Below are 7,615 nucleotides of genomic sequence, written 5' to 3'. Positions count from 1 at the left end.
CCGATCCAATCGCAGTTTCTGGTGCCCTTTCACCACTACCTAAATATGGTCTCGCGAGTCGTGGCACATTTGGAATAGAAGGCAAGCTGCATTATTGTTATGAGCAAAGAAACACGGTTGTTGTTTCCCTATCTCACGAGTCATGGGGGGTGACAATTGAGGTATGATTTGTAGATGGGTCGGACTTAACACCGGGTAGCATGGTTCATTTGGAGTCCTCGAGATCATGTAAAGAGGTTGACAAAATATCTTGGGAATCTCATAGAATGAGAATCGCATTGCTTGCCTTCCAGAAGGCTTTTTCCATGTGAATCGAAAAGTGGACATGGTAAATTGTTCTTGTGGATCCCAAGCCCACTAGGCAGGGATGTACCAAAATTCCACTCGAGAGTGGTGGGATTTTGTTGAAATAGTGGGAGAATTGAATAACTAAAAGACCAAGTCTTAACACAAAATAATATTGGAATAATCTACTTATTCTTTCTACTCTACGTTTAGAACGCATATCTTAGAAATATTTTCTAATTCATTTTTTGAGATTTATTTCATTAAATGGAATGCAAAGAATTAAATTGGCTGAAAAATCGAAGGATTCTCCTCGATTTTCGAAGGATTGTCCTTGATTTTCAAACCTGGCTTATGTCATGGTTAAGCCACTTCCATCAATCTTGTGAATGGAGTCCTTACTAAAAAGAACGTTGACTGAAGGACCGTACCAATATGGACTCAGAAATCTAAATGCTCATATGGAAATTCAGCTAGTCTCAAATGCTATGCTACACGACCACCTATGGTGACAGGCTTTCTTAATTAAGGGTTAATCAAGAAATACTAATTAAAAATAGTGTTAGACATATCCCAAGTCTAATTGAAAGGTGAAGCTAAAGAATCACATACAAATCACTGAAAATGAACATAGAATTAATTTGGAATTAATTTCATAAATACTTTGATTACTTACAAAAAGGGATCCATTGAATGGAAAAAGGCCCATGAATAAATTAATTGCATTAACATATTTTTTATTTGTCCTTATAATTTAATAAGGATAATTTGGGTATAAGTATTTAATTAGATTAAATAGAAGTTGAAATTGGATTTTATTAAAGATTTAATAAAAATTCATTGGCTTGTAATTTTATAAGGGTAAGAATTGTTCAAGCTCAATTAGTTTGAGCCAAGGAAAATTTCATGGAAGGAAATAAATGGCTAGCAAATTGTAGTTTTGGAAAGATCAATTCTAGCCATTTTTGGGGATCTTTTTATTTGGAATAAAGAGAAATATACCTTGTAGATAATAGAATACATTTAGAAACATTCTTAATTATAAAAACAAGATATATATATATATATATGAAATATAGTTATTTGGGAAATAATTATGATGATCATTACACAAAAAAAAAAATCTCCTCCTTCCTCCAAAAACCATTTGGCCACCACCTTCTCTCTTTGTACACTTGGTGTATTGAAGACTCAAATGAGGACCATTTCAAGGTATCATTTTTCACCCTTTTAGTATTTTCGATTTTGGTAATCTAACATCAGCCCTATGTACATTTTATTTTTTGTACATCGAATGCCCAGGAACTCTAAGGGTACACCCCTTGAACTCATTTATTTTCTGTATTTAATTTTTGCTATTATGCGTTTTATTTATCGCTTCCGCTAGCACGTTCCCAGGCCATACCACGCGATCCCCTTCAAGACCATGTGTTGAGCTTATCAATAATATTACTATCATCTGCATATTTCTATTTAATTCTATCATGTAGAAAATGTCTAAGAACCCCTTAGCCCTGATAATGGAGACTAATAAATTTAATGGCACAAACTACAACGATTGACTGCAAAATCTAAAGATTGTCCTAAATTTCGAGAATCAAGGCTATGTCTTCGACAAGCTGCTCCTGGCGACATTCCTGAAAGGCTCCTTGCCCGAAGAACGTGTGACGTTTGAAAGGTTGCATGAGAACAACTGTAAGGTCCACAGTATCATATTAGCTTTGATGATCAATGACTTCCAAAGCGATATGATACGTTGAAAGATGTTCCCTCGATAATGCTTCGCATAAAGCAAGTTTATGCAACTCCTGATAGGCATATTAGATACGCCGCTACAAAAGCGTTTTTCAGGACAAAGATGACTGAAGGATTTTCTGTGCAAAGACATGGGGTAAAAATATTTCCCTCGCGGAGAAGCTCGAAGACTTCAAAGCTGGACTTAACAATGTCACGTACATCAATGTGATCCTCCAATTACTTCCTCGTTCTTGTGACCCATTTATCATTAACTACAACACGAATGGACTTGAGAAGTCTAGTCATGAGTTAATTAATATGTTGGTCGAATACGAGGCAAAGACCCACAAGTTTGTGCCAATTGATAGGAGAAACTTTGACCTCCAAGGCAAAAGGCAAGAAAGGCGGAAGCTGGAAGAGGAAGAAGGGAAAAGGAAAAGTCACCGTAGCCACTTTTAGAGCTCCAAGCACCCCTGTTGCTCCAGTGGAAAAGGAAAAAGAGAAAGGGTAGAATGGCGGTTCACAGTGATCAAGGAAAAATGATGTGTGCATTCATTGTCAAGTAAAGGAGCTTTGGAAGAGGGAGTGCCGACAACTCCTCTCCAACTAAGGCACTTGGTGATTCAAGTAAATATGATAACTAATTCTGCTTCTTAGGTATTGGATACCAGCTGTGGAGCTCACATCTGCAATGATTTGCAAGTGCTGGAAAGAAGCAGAAGGCTACGTAAGGACAAAATGGTTCTAATGCTTGGTGATGGCAAGGCCGTAGCAGCTAAAACTGTGGGGTCACTAAACTTAGCTATTAATAATCGTATTCGGATAGAATTAAAGAACTGTTATTATATATTGAGCACAATAAAAAACATTATTTTCATTCCTGTTTTAGACAATAGTTATGCGTTCAAGATCAATAAAAATAGTTTTTATTTGATGATTGATGATAACCTTCATCTGCTTAATACATTAACAAACGGTCTTTATATTCTTCAACAGTTAAATTGAATTATTATTGCCCAACACAAATGAAAATTAGATTATCATGAAAACACACAGATTTGGCATGCCAGGTTACGTCATATCTCTATAGAAAGGATGAGAAAGTTGGCAGAATTAAGGAGTCTAGAGGTAGAGGACTTGGATAAAAATAAACTTTCGAATCTTGTCCAAAAGAGAAAATGACGAGGTAGAGGACTTGGATAAAAATAAACTTTCGAATCTTGTCCAAAAGAGAAAATGACCAAGAAACCTTTTATTGGACAAAGTACACTTGCCACTGGTCTGTTGGACTTAATCTAAACAGATGTCTGTGGACCTGTAAGTACTACGTCTAAAGGAGGATACTCGTATTTTATAACCTTTACTGATGATCACTCATTGTATGGTTATGTTTACCTCATGAGGTTCAAGTTTGAGCCCTTTGGACGATTTAAGAAATTCAAACTTGAAGTATAGAATCAAACAAGTTGTAAGATCAAAACCCTTATGTCAGACCGAGGTGGAGAAATATTTAAGTAGTGAGTTCATGGATTACCTAAAAGAGAATGGAATTATCTATCAGTGGACTCCTCCTGGAATGCTGCAGCTTAACGGCGTGGCTGAAAAGAGAAATCGATCCCTATTGGACATGGTTCGATCCAAATGAGTTTTAGCCAACTACCCTTATCTTTTTGGGAATACGCTCTAGAGACAGCGGCCAAGTTGCTCAACATGGTGCCATCTAAAGCTATGCCTCCAAATGCCATATAAGATATGGCACGGCAAGCCAGCATTCTACTAGTACTTGAGAATATATGGTAGCTCGACATACATCAAGAGGCTAGTAGGAGACAAACTAGAATCAATGTCGAGTCTGTCCAGGTTTGTCAGTTACCCAAAAAAAGCTACTGGGTATTATATTTCTATGACCCATCAAGACAAAAGATCTTTATCTCGAGAAAAGCAATATTCTTGGAAAAGGGTGTTCCAATGGATAGCCAATGTGATGAGGAACTGCTTGAAGATTCATGTGAGATACCTCATCAAGATAATGCAACACCACTTACGATTCCCAGTAATATTGCTCTAGTTCTCTGTAGTTCAACTAGAATATCTTAACGACCTAATAGGTATGGATTATTAGGCTTGACTAGCCAATTAGACGGTGAACCAAGAACATACAGAGAACCGATGTTTGACATCAACTTGGATAGGTGGCTTGAGGCCATGAAATCCGAAATGGACTCGATGGTTCGAATCAAGTTTGCACCCTCGTGCACCCACCTAAAGGTGCTAAACCAGTTGGTTGCAAATGGGTATACAAACATAAGCTTGCAGCTAGTGGGGAGGTTACTTCCTTCAAGGCTAGGATCGTGGCAAAAATATACACTCAACGACCCGAGGTCAACTTTGAGAAACCGATTCGCCCGTGGCAATAACTAAGTCCGTTAGGATACTGCTTGCCATAGCAGCATGGTATGACTATGAAATATGGTAGATGGACGTTAAAATGGCCTTCTTGAACGATTTAATCGAGTAAGTGATCTACATGGATCAGCCAGAAGGTTTCACCTCTTCCGTAGGAAAATAGAAAGTTTGTTATCTCTAGAGGTCCATCTCTGGCCTCAAACAAGCTTCCTGTTGCTGGAACACGAAGATCAAAGGGAGCTCGGTTATGTACCCTCTACTTTATGTTGACAATTTGTTGCTCATTAGGAACGATGTCAAGATATTAGGAATCATAAAAGCATGGTTGTCCATAAATTTTCCATGAAGCATATGGATGAGGCTTCCTACATCTTGGCATCGAGATCTACAGGGATAGATCCAAAAGGATGTTAGGATTAACTCAATCCTTGTACATTGAGAAAGTCTTGAAGAGACTTAAGATGGAAAACTCAAAATGAGGATTCCTTCCAATGAGGCATGGGATTAAGCTGTCTAAGAAACAGTCTCCCAAAAGACTGATGAGGAACTTAAATAGATGTCAGACATTCTCTATGATTCAACTATGGGCAGTATTCAGCATGATGTTTAATGCAGTAGACCCGATTCGCATACGCTTCAAGCGTAACTACCAAATATCAGGTGTGTGCTGGTGAAGCACACTGGAGTGCAGTCAATACCATACTTATGTACCTGAAAAGGACTAAAGATATGTTCTTGATATATACAGTGGTGGATAATTTATAATGGAATACTACAGTGATGCTAACATTCAGTTAGGACATAATGATGCCAACTCTCAATAAGGTTTTGTAATCAAGCTAAATGGTGGTGTGGTTACTTGAAAAGTTACTAGCAAACTACCACAGCAGATTCCTGTTGGAACAAGTGATCAAAAAGCTAATTAGATTGGTTATTTTCAGAACCATTCAAGCAATATTTATTTAAACAATGTTATCCCGAAGAATATGAAAAGTATTCGTCCTGGTATATGTATCTGTTGTGCTTACCAAATTATATCAAGCACTGCTTTCACATAACAACAGATGCTCACATACCACTTTGTAACCCCTATAGTTGACAAGGTCGTCATATGAATCTTAGAGGCTTGGTCGGTATGACTTGAGTCCCTGGCTTCGATAGTATGGGAGTAGTCCTCAGACTTGAGGAATCACAACAGTCACGTACAGGCGATGACTGTATCTTTGATTTGTGAGAGAGGTGATCGTGTCAGAGGCATGGTCATCACAAGCATGTCCAGTGCAGTCAAAGCATGTAGAGAGGACGGTGAGGTCTAAGAAGAGGATTTTGTCACCTGTCAAAACGTGACAAATGTATCTTGGATGCACTTGGAGATGTGTTTATGTTCTATAAACCTGTGATCATAGTCATTGTTCGAATAGAAAACGAGGTTCCTATGTCGATCAATTTGGCGTAACGAAATTCAAGAATTAAGCAATAGACGCCTGGTCCGGAATTGGAGCCGCAACCCAATTTCATGCCCTAGACTAAGGCCAGGAAATGGTAGATGGAAGGACAATACCCATATGGACTCAAGCGCCTAAAAGTTCACATGGATATTCGCCTAGTCTCTAGTGTAATGGACTGTTGCTAGACGACAACCTATGGTGACGAGCTTTCTAATTCAAGGATTGATCGAAAATTATTAATTAAATTTGGTTAGTAATAGTGTTTGATACTAGTCCAAGTCTAGCTGAAAGGTAAACCTAAAGAGTCAAACACAAATCACCGAGAAGGGATGAGAAATTAATTGGGAATTAATTTCATAATACATGGATAACTTATAAATGAGAGGGATCCATTGGATGGAGGAGCCTAAAAATAAATTAATAGGATTAATTTATGCTGGGCTTACCCTTATTATTTAATAAGTTGAACTTATTCATTAATAAAAGCTTATTGGGATCATGTATTTAATTGGATTAAATATATGATGGGCTTAATTAGGTGAATTTTTTAATTAAATTAGATTTAATAAAAAATAATTGAGCCTGGTATTTTATTTTTAATAAAATCAGCATTTGCAACCCTAATTAAGTTGTTGGGAAATCCAAAAAAGAAAATTATTGACTAACAATTTCACTTTTGAAAAGTGCTATGTTAGTCATCCTTTATTTGCAACAAAGGATTTATTACCTTATGAATTGTAGAATGAACCTAGACACATACTAGTACATCCACACGAGGTATATATCTATATAGTAATTTGGGAAAAAAATCCTACCCTAGAAGCTTCTAATTCGGCCGCCTCTCTCACAAGCATATTTGGTGTGTTTTTTCTGCGTAATTTTCTTCTAGCAAAGAAAATGAGGGATCCCATATTTCGATGTGGTGTGAACGTGACTTTAGATAGCTTCTACCTTGAATCTCATGTGAATGGATCAATGAAATGGAATTCGAAACAAATCAAGAAAAAGGTAATCCTTGGAATAATGATTTTGTTACGTTTAGATTTTAATTTACGAATTTTATAATATCGCTTCCACTTGCTGGTTTCCAGGCCAATCCACTCGCATTTATTTTGCTTTCAAGTGGTATCAGAGCCAGCTTCGATGTAGGGGCTATATATTTATGTGAATAAGCGTGATAATATGATTTTATTATTTTTGAAGCATGATATTAATTTATGTTTATTTGTAAATGATTATATGAGAAAATCACCATGTTTAGTTTTTGCAATTTTGAATGATTTAAGTATTTTAAGAAAATTGAATTTTCTGCTAAAAGTATATGATTTTAGTTTTAGTTTAATGTGTGAAAAGAAATATAGTGTTGTAGCAGTGCATAGCGTGCGCGTGCGGGCAAGAGCTTGCACGCAGCCTGGATAGCGTCGGCCCTGCGTGCAGGTAGTGCAGCTGTTGTTCCAGTTGACGGCCGACGTCTGGGTCATTTTTCGTCATTTTTCTAATTTCTGCACATTTTTTTAAAAATATTATTTTTTGCTGATTTAATTTTGGAAAAATTGGATTTTTTTTTAGAAATTGCTTTAATTAATATAGTTGATTTGCGTGTATTGAATGCATGGGGCTCTATCATCTCTTTGAATTAAAAATTTTAAACTTTTTATTTTGCATATAATTTTTTATCATGATATTAGATATCATGGTATTTTCTTGGGATTTTCATTTTCTTATCTGCATGCTTAATG

This window comes from Sesamum indicum, unplaced genomic scaffold (genome assembly GCF_000512975.1).
Source record: "Sesamum indicum cultivar Zhongzhi No. 13 unplaced genomic scaffold, S_indicum_v1.0 scaffold00110, whole genome shotgun sequence".
NCBI classification, from domain to species: Eukaryota; Viridiplantae; Streptophyta; class Magnoliopsida; order Lamiales; family Pedaliaceae; genus Sesamum; species Sesamum indicum.
This window is presented reverse-complemented; position numbering follows the sequence as displayed.